At 39.7% G+C, this 15,400-nt stretch overlaps 1 protein-coding gene across 2 annotated transcripts in view; it reads left to right on the forward strand.

Annotated features, from left to right (window-relative positions):
• Positions 1-1,925: 1,925 nt before the first annotated feature.
• Positions 1,926-15,400, forward strand: part of GALNT13 (polypeptide N-acetylgalactosaminyltransferase 13) — a 592,354-nt gene continuing 578,879 nt past the window's right edge. Inside the window, exon 1 of one of the 2 annotated variants that reach the window (XM_028830721.2) lies at positions 1,926-2,397. The gene's annotated coding sequence lies outside the window, so the exon portion shown is untranslated. The remainder of the gene's footprint in view (positions 2,398-15,400) is intronic. The other variant, XM_077956554.1, reaches the window with a different exon arrangement.

Genomic DNA, 15,400 nt, shown 5'->3' on the forward strand with positions numbered 1-15,400 from the left:
ATACTTGGGACTATGTAAATATCCAATTACCCAAATAACTTCTACCAAGTTTATGATTCTTGCCTAAGTTAAATATTATCACAAAGATTGCAAGATGGAATTGGGCCTTTTTTTTTTTTTTTGGCGGAGCCTCGCTCTGTCGCCCAGGCTGGAGTGCAGTGGCGCGATCTTGGCTCACTGCAAGCTCCGCCTCCCGGGTTCACGCCATTCTCCTGCCTCAGCCTCCTGAGTAGCTGGGACTACAGGCGCCCGCCACCACGCCCGGCTAATTTTTTTGTATTTTTAGTAGAGACGGGTTTCACCGTGTTAGCCTGACACCATCGAGGATGGTCTCGATCTCCTGACCTCGTGATTCACCCGCCTCGGCCTCCCAAAGTGCTGGGATTACAGGCATGAGCCACCGTGCCCGGCCGCCTTTTTTTAAGAGATGAAAAACGTAAGAATGGGGGCTTATTTGTCTTCAAAAAACATATGACTAGTAAGTAGCTGTATCAGCATTAGAACCTCAATCTTTTACCTGCTCCACAGTTTTTCTCAGTATACCATGTAGAGGTAAGTGACCTGATGTTAGGACTGTAATTCACTAGAGGGAGCAGTAGAGAGAAATTCCAGAGTGTTATGAGTGGGACCCTGTGTACTCACACATGCACAGAAGCATCTCTGGTAAATGCTCCATAATTGACATTAGGGCAGGATGGACAATGTAGGAGGAGACATTAATACAGTTATTAACATAGAAATTTAAATGATAATTGACTCATGAAAAGATATAAAGATAATATCTCTGGAAATTGCCTTTCATGAGTATCATCAAGAATGCCACTGACATACTAGATTATGATTAATAGTATCATATGTTTGTCAAACGTGGCTCTTAATATTTTTATGTAGCCGTTATATCCTCCCCCAATTCTGCCAAAAACATCCTATAAGACATGTGAAGTGACACTGTGAGAAGAAAGGACCCCTGTCAGCCGTTCTTACAAACAAGAAAACTGACACCCGAAGGGCCAAAACTAGCCAAGAGCCACAGCGAATAAAATGCCAAGCAGGCACTTGAACTCGGCAATCCCAATTTCCTAGAAAAGCTCCTCTCCCATGGCAGTGGGGGACAGGTCCCAAGTCTTTCAGATGCTGATAATGCCTGTGTCTTAGGTCTCTGCCTTCTGCCAGGCACTGTTCCAAAATCTTCACATGTATTTAAACTCAGTACCATGGGGGTACTGGTACTACACATTAACTTACACATGCAAACGTCCAGGTACCTCGGAGTGGGTGTGTGTTTAATACCATACCTAACTGCCTGAGAAAGGAATTCAAAGCCCCACTTTTTTCTTTACCGCTTCATAAAAATTTGAGAGCTACAAGGAAGCGCTGTGGTCCCAGTACTCTTACAGTGCGTTCGGTGGCAGTAGCCACCGCCAACCAGAACACTAGGATCCTGCCAGGGTGTAGATTCTGTAACCAACAAGGGGCCAACCTCCGTCCTTTCTGCGGAGGGCGCCGAAGCCTCAAGTACCCCGCAGCATCTCTCCGCTGGAGAGCCGACGGCAAGGGTGGGGTTGCCGGCGCTTTCCCCGAGGGCAATCTCTGATCCTCCAGCTCCCCTCTAAGAGGCTTCCTGATGCTTTGGGCGAACGCAGTGCACGCAGGCCGGCTTAGACGTTGTGGGGCCCCAGGCGGCCAGGGGTCGCCAGGCGCCCTCCGGAGAGAGGAGTTGACCCCACGGTTGCTCTTGGGGGCAGTGCCTGCCAAGTATCGCGGGACTTGTGCACATCGCAGAAGCGCCAGCTCCAGGAGCAGCTGGAGCGCGCTCGGTGCGCACCGCCCCAGCCCGGGGAGGAGCGGGAGCAGGGAGGGAGGAGGCTGGGGGTGCTGGTTACGTAAATGATACTAGCCCAGTGAGAGGCCTCCAGGCTGGGGCTACGAGAGGGGGAGGGACCACGCGAGGAGGAGGGACCGGGAGGCGGCGGGCTGGGGTGGGAGGGGGGCGGGGGCCGGGGCGAAGTGACCAGGCGGAGGCGGCGGCGGCTCTGCTGAGGTGACAACGTGCTAGAAGCTCTCGCTCGCTCTCGGCGCCTCCTCGGCCTCGGCGTCCGCTCTGGCCGCGCTCGAGGAGCCTTTCAGCCCGCCGCTGCGCTATGAGGGCCCCTCTCTGGGGCTGGCCGAGGCCGGAGCCGGCTCCCTCTGCTCACGGGGAAGTGTGAAGAGAGAGGCGCGAGCGGGAGCCGGGACTGAGCGCGGCGCTCGCGGGCCGGCGCGGGTTCCAGGTGAGCGCGGGCTTGGCGAGCCCCGCACTCGGCGCGGCTGGCCGGCGCCTGCTGGGCTTGATCGGAGGCTGAATCCCGTGCGTGGACCGCCGTTCCCTCTTCGCGGGATCGTTGGCCACGATAGCAGGTCTCCGTCTCTTTCTCGCTTCCTCTCTTTTCCTCTTGATTGTCTGGGAGGAGCTCCCTCTGGGCTGCCGGAGTCCTGGGGCTAGGTACCGCAAAGTCCAGGCGTCAAGTGCCAGGGCGCGGCGCCGAGCGCCCCGGGCCGGTCCCAGGGCAAAGGCAGGGGCGCGGGCGGACCTGGCGAGGCGGCCTCCCGGGAGCTCCGAGTGCGCTTGCCCTCGGCTGCAGGTGTTGCGGGAGGACCTCGTGGCGCGGAACTTTCTGCCGCCGCCCACCTTCTGCTCTGCTTTTCCGGCTACCCCACTGAGTTGGGGGGGGGGCTCTGGCCTCCTCTGCGTTCTGGTGACGCTCCGCGGCGGCTGTGACTCGGCCTCCAAGCCCAGGCAACTTTCTCGCACCAGCTGCAGGCAGCCCCGGCTGCGTTTCAGGCGTTTCTCGACCCGGCACCAGGCGCTCCCTGGGTCTTGGGTGTCTTCCTCGACGGTTGCCTTCCTATCCTGCCCCCTTTGCCTCGCTTTTTCAGAGTCCTCCTGCCTCTCATTCTCACCATGTGTGTCTCTGCCTCTGTTTCTCTTTCTGAGCCTTGGTCCCCTCAGTCCACACTCTCCGGCCATGTATCTGGTTTTTTTTTTTTTCCCCCCATCTTATTCTATATTTCCCCCTTTCTTGGGATGTCTGTGTCCCTGTTAATGTCTTTCCGCTTGTCTCTCCGTCTTGCAGCATTTGTTCTCTTTCTGTGTCTGCTTCTGGCAGCTTATCTCTGTCTCCCTCTGTCATCTCCCTGCCCCGTCTTCCCGAGCACGAGCTCCCTGATCCTGAAGCGTCTTGGTTAGGGGAGCAAGCCCTGGCCCATCTAATGGGCATCTCCAGGTGCAGAGACTTTCCTGTTTGGGGTCAGCGGGGACGCGGAGGAGACGGCCTGACCTTGTCTGGGCTATTGTGGACCTGAATGAGGGGCGCAAGGCGTAGAGTGGAGGGTGCCGCGGTAGGCTCCCCTCGCCGGGTCTGAGGGCGCTGCGCTGCCGCGAACCTGAGCGCACTGAGGCTGCTACTCTGGACAGCGAATGCTGCGCAAGCCCCGCCCGCATACCCGATTCTTGGACTGTGGTTAGTTGAATTTCCAGGAGCAGAGTCTACCTCCCCAACCTTTATAGCCAGCTGCAGGAGAACGAACAGTGGACAGGCAAACATAGATGCTTGAAAGGGTGGGAGCTTTCTTCAGGCAAAGGTGTTGCTAGCAGAGGAGAGGAGCTTTTGGGGACTGAGGTATGCCTGCCTTAAACTACTATGTATTCAGTGCTTAGGAAAGCGGTTTCCTTGGAGAGATCGTGGTCAGCCTTCCCTGAAACAGCATAACAACATAGAGGTTTTATTCGCAAGGCTAAAGGAACTTGGCTACCAAAGCCCCCTTGAAATTTCTGGTTTCCTTGAGTATTTTCAGCTTTATGTGAAAGCTGCCTTTCCTCAATCTCTCTCTCTCTCTCTCTCTCTCTTTTTCTCTCTCTCTCTCTTTCTGTGTCTCTCTTTCGCTGTCTCCCTGTCTCTCTCTCTGTCTCATTCGCGTTCATGCCCTCTAGTGTTAAAGAAACCTGCTGGTTCAAGAATACTGAAAAGTAAGGTCAACCTATTGGTTATTTACTTTTGGACCTCTCATCTTCCGGGATCATTCTCCTTGTATTACCCACATCCTTTCCTTTTCCTCAATGAATGACTTTTGCATTACATTACTAACCTTTCTTTCCCCCCCACCCCCCTCTCGCGATCTCTATGTCCCCCCCCCCCCCGCCGTCTCCTGCAGAGTAAGAACCTTCATATTGAAACCCTGTTCGTTTGATTTAGGAATTGGATAGATTTGGAGAATTTGCATAGCCTAAGGCAGACTTTGAACATTAAAAAGGTGCATTTCTCTGCACTGTTTGCTACAAACCAGGATTTCACGTCTTTCCTTTAGCCACTATCCACCTTCAGTTCCATGGAGAATTTTCCTGGCTGCTCCTGCTAGTTTAAATAAATGCTTTTATTTCACCATTTCTGTGATGCTTATCCCATTCCAGGGCTTCAGCTACTTGCTTAAGTAGCGGCACTATATCTCAGATCCGCTTTGGAGAGGAAGAATAGAAAGCTTTTCCAAAGGAATTATAGGGTGCTGTTGGTATAGATTAATTCTAGTTCAGAAAGTCCCAAGTGGGAATGTGAGAATGGAGGCTGTCTCAGATATGTAGTCCTTAGGACAGTGTGGGGAAACTAGTAAGTGCTTAATAAAAACTTGTTGGTTGATTGATTAGCATGCAGTGAATCATAGGCTTCCAAGTTACCAGCTGTGTTAAGGAGCCGACAGTTGAATTCCACGTCCTCACTCCTTTTTTGGGAGGTTTCATTTAGATTTTGTATGAATGGTAATTGAGAACTAGTAGAAGGGATATTGAAACAGGAGTCTTCTGTTTCTTTGTAGTTCATGTTATTGCTTGAATTTGCCCCTTTTTGCAAGTTTACAACTTGGCTGGTGTTCTTTAACACAGTCATCGCAGATTGAAGAAATGAGTTTAGAGACCCTGAAATGTGGCATCTCCCAACCTCCTTACCTGAAAGTAAATTGGGACATGACATCATTTTTGGGTGAATACTTTCATGTGGTTTCTAACAAGTGAAAAGTTCTCTCTTTTAATATGAAGAACAGATATATCAGCTTAAAATACTTGGGGGCTATATTGATCTGTAAGCTGGATCACTTACCCTAAATAGTTTATGGATTCCCCTACTGCTTCATATATATATATATATATATATATATATATATATATATATGTATATATATATGAGATGTGTGATACTGCATGAATATGAGAATTTCCTAAAGTACCTGGAAACATAATGCCTCCTAATTCAAAGTAATAATAGGAATTCATGGGCAGCAATACTACTTTTTTGATGATATGCTAGTCACCTCTTAAAATAGTTGGTAATTTACCATGAGTATAGTGCAGGAGCATGTTCAAAGCAATTTTCCTTTAAAAATATTATTTACAAATCACCTGATACTCTACCCAATTTTTATATTTAAAAATAGTAAAGACGTAGTGAAGGTGGAAAATCTGATACTGTTTGAGATACCTTCTATTTGTTTTACAGGTTTAACTTAATGCGTTTAACTTTTTCACGTAATGGGCAGTCATTTCAGCTTGAACGGTTATGTCAGAGTGAAATATGTTTTTATCATGCCAACTTGGTTTCTAGAAATAGTAGTTGTAACAGGAACATTTTCATGTAGTAGAGCTAGAGCTTGTACAGCTTATAAAAACTTTGGGATTTTAGGAAAGGGGTGAGATAAGAAGTAACAAATGGGTATTTTTATTCTTTCTGAATGGGCAGATGAAGAGAATCCTGGTGTTTGTGAATAATAACAGTTGAGAAAATGATTGGGAATGAAATATTAATAGAATTGTCTTACTGTGTAAAATAAATTATGATGCTGCATATCTCTGTTAGGTGTTCATTGTCCTTTTAAAAATGGACACTTCATATAGTTATGACCTTTAACTAATTTGCCTTATTAGACATGATATTCTCAAGAGAAACCTCTTGTAACAAACAACACATACTTGACAGCGACTCTTAGTACATCACCTTCTTGTATTTGTGTCCCTATCGGTAGGAACATGTAGACATCTTAAATCTAACGGGATCTAACAGGATCACTGCTTTGAAGTCTGAATGACCATATGCCTAATTATCAAAGGATTTAAACTGGGCTTTGGTTCTAAATCCTTCCGTCTGCTCTTGTCATCAAAATAAACACATGTGAAACATCAAATCAAGACCTACATATATATACTCATATTTATTTTGACAACCTATTTAATGACATTTCTAACAGCACCCCCCCCCCCCACACACACAGTGGCTAAAGCATATGTTTGGAAACATAAATCACGTTTAAAGATCTGGCACTGTCTGCTTTGATAAACCATTTATTATTTTATCAGATTAGACTTCTGTTTACAATTTCTATCTGAAGGCACATTGTTGAAGGACTTCTGCCATTCAAATATATGCATACCTGTGTTTGAAAAGTCTGGTTTTTCATTGTGAAATTTAGCTTCTCAAGGAAATTTATGAAAATGAATACATTTAATTCAGTAATAGTCGTCCGTCTGAGGCATTATAAACAATTTTCTCTAGTCTTTAGGAGGAGCAGTATAAACCGAACAGACTTTAATCACTTGACATTTGTTTCTTCTTAATTTCATATTTAGACCTGGTCTGTGTTTTCAGTGTAGTATATCTGTTATAATACATTTAATTGGTCTTAGCTTGATTACCAAGAAATGATTACAGGTGGCTAAAGACATCTGTGTGATTCTGATTACTGTGTGCTCTCATGTCCCTAAATTCATTTTTAGCTATGAGCTTTTCAAGCTGTTTTTAGTATGTCTTTAGACTTATACATTTAAATGACATTCTTAATTTTTAAAAGTTGTCACTACAGAGATTGATGGGATCTAAAATTTAAATTGTAAGTTAAAGTTGGGAGACATGCTTTTCCTTTAAGGGCTCAACTTCATTCAATGTCCATGTAATTAGAGTCCTCATGAACTGTCAGGCTCTCTCTTAATGTCTACACTACCATAATTACCTGCCCTTCAGAAATGAACTCAAATGCAATTAAAAATATCAGTTATTAAAAATTGTTCCAGGTTAATGGTTAATCCTCTCGAGATAGTTTGAGAGGGATGTAGGGAGAAGAATGACTATTGTTATCACAGATATGAATATATTTGTTATCGTCTTGTAGACTATGTGAGAAAATTAAATACAATGTCCATAATAAATACTTAGATTTCTTTCATATTTTTTAAAGATGTGGTCTTTGTTAAGACAGATGGGGGCTGTCCAAGATATATCATGTTAAGGTTTTAACATGAAGAGAAATTAATTGGGACTCTGTTTCATATATCCCGCTACATTGAATTGTCACTTAAATCTTATTTAAGCTCTTATACAACAGTTTCGGGAGAGTGTGATTAATCTGCTTGTTGACACGTTGGTGAACATAATGCATGTGGTGAGTAGCCACTGTAAACAGAAAGAAGAATTTAAAAGCATAGCACAATCAAAAATCATCGAAATAACATCTTGAAGATAGTAGTAAATGTCAACTTAGTGTCTTGTCTTATATTAATTGCCTTGATATTACAAGCAAAGCACCTCTTTTTGGTTAATAAAGTGGATTTTGACATATGAGGAGGATTATGTAGCTTAGAAGCATAATAACTGGCTTAATTTCCTCTTGAGATTATTATTATTATGTAATTAGTTTCAGATAGAGAGGGTGAGATTTATATGATTATCAAGACCCCAATGAAATACAACCATTAGTTTAAAGAAAGAAAAATGGAATGAAATATATGTAAAGGTATATCCATTCCAATTTATTTATGAAGAAGTTAAGATGGTGTATTGGGTTGTAAAATGGTAAAGTGGCTAAAATTTATTGGCTGTTTACTTTGTACTTGTACTGTGGTAAGTAAATATCTGGCAGGTCTTAACATGTCTTATCTTTGTAACAACAATATGAGTAATAGTATGTTACTGTTCCCATTGTATAAATGAGGCCTTACCTTCTCAGAATCACATAGCTCATATGTGTGAGAGTCAAGGATGACACTAGTTTATTCTGCCTTGAAGCCAATAATCTAATAGTTCTCAGTCTAACATTTTCACTGACTAATAATTTAAAAAAATCAAATGGTAAACTTTATGTGATTATTTTCTTTTGTACAGTAAGAATGATTTAAAAAGTCTACTTCTATCATCACAATTTTATAAGAGTGGACATTTTAACACCAAATAACATGGAAGAACTGAATCTCAAAATAAAAGTTATTTAAAGAGGATAAATTAAGCTCCCTGTACATTTTTCCACATTGTACTCATTTTCCTAATGGGATGACTTGTTCCTAGGGATGACTTGTTCCTTCTTGGTAGTTAACCACCGTTTACTGACACTAAGATGGTGCCACTGTGTGTCCTGGGATTGGAAATGAATATTGGGCAATGACAAAAAGAGCTTGTCAGAACTAATTTCTCCATCCTTCCTCCAAAAAACACATCCCAACCTGTAGGGATCAGTTTGCTCCATTTTTACTTTGCCTTGGCGAAAGCAAAGCAAGTTTGCTTAGTGCTTTTGTAAAACTGGCGGTTGGTTTTATATCCCAGGTTGTTTTAGATAGTTTCTATTTGGGCCATCAAAGAGGAAAAGAATACTGGTGGAGTGTGTGAAATGTGGCTAAATTGACCTAAGACATTAATTTCATATCTACCAAAGCAGTTTGTAAATCCAAATTACCTTGAGCTTATTTATTCATTTTAGTTACAGGTGTTCAGGTCCCACTGATACAGAGTCTCATTTAACTGGGATGGATCCACAGAATCTATCTTTATACACATTTTCCTATGTGATACTGAGGTGCAGTGACATTTCAAGCAACTAATCTGCTTGTAGTATATCACTTAACAGATTTATTTAACAAAACATGGCAATTACTATGCTCCAGAGCTGTTCTAAGTGCTTTGCAGATACTGATTCATTTAATCATAAAGACCTTCAAAAGTTGATTTTATTAGTATCCTTATTTTAGAGACAAGGAAAGTGAGGCACAGAAAGGTTAAGTAAGTTGGCCAGTGTAAGAAGATCAGTGGAAGGGCAAGGATGATGCTAATTTTGATGAAATAATTAAAACTACCTACGTGTGTGTGTTTGTGTGTGTGTGTGTGTGTATGTGTGTTTTGAGACAGAGTCTCTCTCTGTCACCCATGCTGGAGTGCAGTGGCAAAATTATAGCTCACTGCAGCCTTGAACCCCTTGGTGCAGCCTCCCAAGTAACTAGGACTACAGGATTGTGCTGCCATGTCTGGATAATTATTATTTTTTATTTTTTTGGTAGAGACAGAGCCTCACTATGTTGCCTAGGCTGGTCTTAAACTCCTGGCCTCAAGTAATCCTCCTGCCTCAGCCTCCCAATGTGCTGGGATTACAGGCATGAGCCACTGATCCCAGCCGTGCTTTAAGTCACAAAACTTGAAGTAGCAGAATTGAAAATAGAATACAGATTTCTGTGTCTTTTCCCTATTTGAGTAAGTTTTGCCTTTGAAAGTGAAGGAAGAAAAGCTGATATTTCTAGAGTTGGAAATGTTTTTAAAAGTTTATATTTTAGAAGTTGTGGCACCAGATGAAGAGATAAATATAATTATGAATGGGATAATAAACATGGAAAAATCAGAGTGGTTTTCCTCAGGTAGTGTCATCATTGACTTGGCCTCTAATTAGACATAGACCAAACCAGTATTAATAATCACTACTACATAGTGTTGCAGACAAGAATATTAAAAGATTTAGAAAAGAAATTTTGTTTTCCAAAACAAAATTTGTTATGGGTTGTTTGTTTCAACCCATAACAAAATAACCGTATATACTTCAATACATAACTAAGATTTACATCTGTAACTATACTGAATAAGAAACATTTTATTTCCCTATAATGCTCCTCATAAGATCTTTAAATTACATTAGGAAATACTCATGTTTATGGCGGGATTGGGGAAATTCTACCTAAATTTATGGATTTTTTCTCAATAATTTTGTAAGCTTTGTATAAAATGGAGTATTTGTAATTTATAATCACTTGTGAAAACCAATGTATTAATCTTTAAGAAAGTACATTTTCTCCTTTTCTGTTATTTAATATTTTTGTTTAATGCACTAAAATAATCTTGTAATATGGCTTTTCTTTAGTGTTTTTTAAAATAAATTTTATTTTAGACTGATGTTTGATTAAATTATGTAAAGTATTTGAATTCTAAACCCCCAATAATGAGTCATTCCACTTGTGTGGTTTAAAAAAGAGTTAAAAATCGGCATTTAGAAACAATGCGATTTCCAATTCTGTAAATGAGTTAAGGGTTTATGGGTTTACTAACTATTTTACTTTCAAGACTCAATATCATCTTTTCTCTTTTCCTTGTAGCAAATTTCACCAGGATTCCTGAGGCTTATATTTCTTTGATTCTCTTGATCATTCAGTCTCAAATAGGATTATATATCACTTGTCCTGAAAAATATTAGAAACAGTCTGTCACTGAATATGGTGCAGATTTTATTCATATGTTATAGATTTTAAGCATATCTTTTTATTTTTTTCTTAAGGTAAATACTGTGTTTATTATTTTTCAGTGTTCTTTTTCTTTGCCTCATATCTTTTTCTTTGTTCTTCTTTCCATTCTTCTTCATGGTGCTTTTCACTTTAAGTTGTCTTTCTTTTATGACTTGTTAAATCTTCATATAGCCAAACTGAACTATGTATTGATGTCCTTGATTCTAGTAAAACAAAACAAAACAAAACAAAAAAACAACAAAAAAGGAAATAAAAAAAGTCTGTTCATTTCATCATTTAGTTTCTGAAAAGGTGAGTGATACTATAGCTCTTGCATCTAGGTCATTTAACAGGAGGATGGGGATGCTAAATTTGCATCTCATTACTTTTGTCTACTTTTAGATTTGTGTGTTTGGGCCCTGTGGTCAGTTGACAGGTGGCAGGCCATAGCTCCAAAGGAATGCCGTGTTATTTGAGGGGATGCCAATTTCAGTTGCCGCACGATTCTCACATTACTTGGTCAGACTTTTAAAAAATAAAACAATATATGTTTCATTATTAATGCTAGATTACTGACTTCACGTCAAAAATCATTGTGATATTGATAGACTGTGATAAATATTTTTAACAATTTATATTCTGTGGTACCCACTGTCAGACTTATGGATAGTATTTCCCCTATTTTCATGACCTGGAGCAGACATTTTGTCAAAGATTTTTAAAATACTTTTATTGTTGTACACTAAAGTTGAGATGAATTGTAGGTAATTGGATGGCACAGCTGAATTAACACATTGAATTGCTAGTTATGAGACACATCATTTGCTGTTGCAGACAACAATAGGCCCATTTTTGCTTCTACAATGCACAAATTCTTATTATCTGTATAAAATTATAATTCAAGTGGGATAACATATACATCATTTCCATTCCTTTTGTAAGGAAAACTAACTTCCACAAATGTAAAATATTTACAACTATCTCAAATAATTTTGAACTTCAATTAATCTTTTTTTTGCAAATGTTCATCAGTTTTCTCATTTCCCACAAGCAGAACAGAATATAAGGCATTTAGAATATGAAATCAGTAGCATCAATTTTACCCTGTGTACCTTAAGGTCTGTGCAGATGGGCAATTCACATCTATCTCAACAGAGATCCTTATTTGAATCATTCTGAAGAACATTATTACTGTCGTGATTATGGTGATAGGCCACAGTGTAATAATTTTGTTGGCTCTTGGGTTTTTTTCATTTTAGACGTTTTAAAGTATAGCTTCTTAGTTTTCAATAGATGAGTATCCATTTTAAGAGGAAGGAATAAGAACTATTTTTATCTAAACTACCTTCTGAAAACTCATTAATTCAAGCATTAAACTGAGGGATTAAAAGTTATAAAGCTGTTACAAATTGTAGAGAATAAAGCAAGGCAAAGGAAACTGCCTAGAATGTAGTGGGAGGTCAGCGGAGCGGGGGAAGTGGGTTGGTGGCTTGAAGTTGAGGAGATTCACTCTGCCCATATTAAGGCCCCAAAGGCTTCATGAGGTTCAATAATGTTGAAAAAAGTAGAGAACAGAAATGAGAGTCTGGGGCTAAAACAAAATAATTTATCAAACATGTATAGATGAAATAGCCTTGTATTCATAACTCTACTTTCTGTGTAAACATCTCTATAGTAAGTTTTTCTTACTCGCTCACCTAACTATCCACTCTTAACATATACTAACTGCCAAGGGACAGCAAGGGCAACTAAGGATGGGTCTTAGAAAAACAATGCCCCCTTTATTTTGGCACTTACAGCCTTTAAGCCTGATGGGTCAGCTTTTTGGTTGCCCTAAAGCAAAGTCTTCTAGTCAACAAGACCCACTCAGGTTCACAGAGATCTGCATTTTCTATTCCTTTATATTCTTTACTTTTTTTTTTTTTTTTTTTTCTTGAGCCAGAGTCTCTTGCCCAGGCTGGAATACAGTGGCATGATCATAGCTCACTACATGTAACCTCAAACTCCTGGGCTAAAGCAATCCTCCTGCCTCAGCCTCCAAAGTAAGTAGGGCTACAGAAATGTCTCACCACACCCAGCTAACTTTTATATTTTTGTAGAAATGGGGAATCTTGCTATGCTGCCCAGGCTGGTATTCCTTCATTTCTAAATACATAAAACAGCAATCAAGGATCACAGACATTTAAGAAATAACGTAAGAACAAAAATGTTAAAATGTCTGCAACATGAAAAAAAAAAGAGACCAAGTTAAAGAAACCGATAACAAGATGACTTTGCAAGAAACACACAATTAGAGGACCATAAAAGAGACAAATGTTATATAATATATATAAAATACACATATATAATATATATATAATTCTTGAAAAGATCCAGGAAAATATTGCATTCATAAAACAAGTGGATGATATAGAAAAGGAACACTAAATGAGCAGGAAAAACTCTTGGAAATTGAATATTTTCAAATATTTTAAGGGAAAATTTGTAATTTTAAATAGAGAAAAATCTGTCAATTCTAACAAAAATGAAACAAGATGGAAAATATGAGTCATAGTGAATCTCCATGAAGCATGACTTCCTACTAATTGAAAGTCTAGTAAGAAAGCAAAAAATACAGTTCGAGCAAGCATTAAGGAATTGAGGATAATTATCAAATTTCTGAGGAAAGATGATTTACAACTCAGCATACCATACCCAGTCAAAATATCCAGTGTCAGGGTAGAATTAAGACATGTTAAGACATAAAAAGACAAAGGTTATCTTCCTTAAATATAACCTTTCTTGAAAAGTTACTTGAGGTTGAACCCCAGCAAACTATAGTTAAGAAAAAGAGAAAGACATGGCATAATAGCTATGTGAAGTAGTCCAAGAAGGTGAACAAATTGTGTTGTTTCAACCTGGTGTAGGATTAGTATAAGGAAATGGAGGCTTTGGTTGGTGGGAGGATTTGGGACAAAAAGGGGAAATTATAGAATATTTAATGTTTAAGGAGTATTTAGAAAGACAAAAAATGTACAAAGAAAAAAGTAGAAATGTCAGGAAAAACAAAAGAATATGCAAAAAAGCAAAATAACCATAGGACTTTAGTTGGCTCCAAAATGAATAATATTTTTAAATTAAATATACATGGTATTTACTGACTTTCATCTTTTGATTGATTTTCAGTCAATCTTACTTAAAATGTAGAAGATAATTTTGGTGATAGAACAAAATGCAAATATTATCAAGACTGACAATATCACGATAAACATACAGGTGGTTGAGGTTAGGAATTAGATATGGGGACTGGAGAGAGTTGAAGGAAATGTTAGGGATTGGAAGAGTAGCATATAACAAAATAGGAGTCAAGAGATAATGTCTATAGTTAATATAAGAAATAGCACTGATACAGTCCTTAAAGTTACAAAGATAACCAACACGAGGAATAACGAATACATTAGGAGGAAGGATACAGAGAAGTTCTGAATATGATGTGAAGTGACTTAGATAATGGCTAAACTACTCTGAGTCTGCTTGGTCAAAGTATGCTTTAATTTTTTTGAGAAAAAAATGCAATTATGCTTCGATGAGTGTGTACTTCCCAGATTTCCACATATTCCAGCCACTCTCTGTGGAGTCATCATGATCCATAAAGATATTGGGATTTAAAGGTTCTATTGTAGAGCTAATAAGCAATTAAAAGTGAGTTCCTCTGGGGAGAGCAACTGGTTGGGGTTGAGGGGCTTTACTATATAAAGAAATATAAATTCTTGGTACTTCTGTCACTGAACGTCATAGCAATAATTCCCTATAGTACTACATTATGGGACTGAGGGGAACGTTGGATTTAGTCCTGATAAAGCCATTAATAAAAGTCTATAACATGTCATTTAAGTTCTCTGAATGTCAGCTTCCTCATCTTTAAAGCAACTGGTGCTGGGCATGTAATCCCAGGACTTTGGGAGGCTGAGGCGGGTGGATCATCTGAGGTCAGGAGTTCAAGACCAGCCTGGCCAACATGGTGAAATCCCATCTCTACTAAAAATACAAAAAAACAAACAAACAAACAAACAAAAAAAACCCTAAAAAAACAACAAAATAGCTGAGCGTTGTGGCACACGCTTGTAGTCCCAGCTACTCGGGAGGCCAAAGGAGGAGAATCTCTTGAACCCAGGAGGTGGAGGTTACAGTGAGCCGAGATTGTGCCATTGCACTCCAGCCTGGCAACAAGAGCAAAACTTTGTCTCAAGAAAAAGAAAATAAATAAAAATAAAGCAACTGGTATTTAAAAATACCCAGTACCACTTTGTAGTCTGTTTATTTTGTGAAGATAGGTCTATCATTTTATTGAGAATAAAGTGAATTAGAATTTTTCTAGGTATAAATCCTGAGACTGATACAGAGCTCTTACTTGCTCTGGGTCTTTATTAGAGTAAAGGTGTTCATTGCCTTCTTAACAATGGTCTTCAGTCTCTGTCCTGTGTCCTTTAAGTTTGATTCTTTACTTTGTGTCTAACTGACTTTACCAATCAAATCAGAATAATACATCTTTAGTTTTATGAATGTGTATACACGGAACCTAAATATAATTGTTTTAATAGAACTTTTTTCATTTTTTAAGGCCTTGTTTTCCTATGGCTTATTTATTTATTTTTTTGCTGATGTAAATATGTACGTTAGAAGATGATTCTTTAAAAGATCGTATCACCATTTCACCTCTGTTTTCCTAAACACTTTCAAAGCACTGAGGAATAATTTGAAGCAACATTTAGTATTGGATTCCAGATAGAGGCAGTAAATTTTACAGTTCTCTCTGTTGTTGCATTGTACCAGTTACTGTGATTACCTGATGTGCCTGCAGATTTACAGAAAAATTGG

This window comes from Macaca mulatta, chromosome 12 (genome assembly GCF_049350105.2).
Source record: "Macaca mulatta isolate MMU2019108-1 chromosome 12, T2T-MMU8v2.0, whole genome shotgun sequence".
NCBI classification, from domain to species: domain Eukaryota; kingdom Metazoa; phylum Chordata; class Mammalia; order Primates; family Cercopithecidae; genus Macaca; species Macaca mulatta.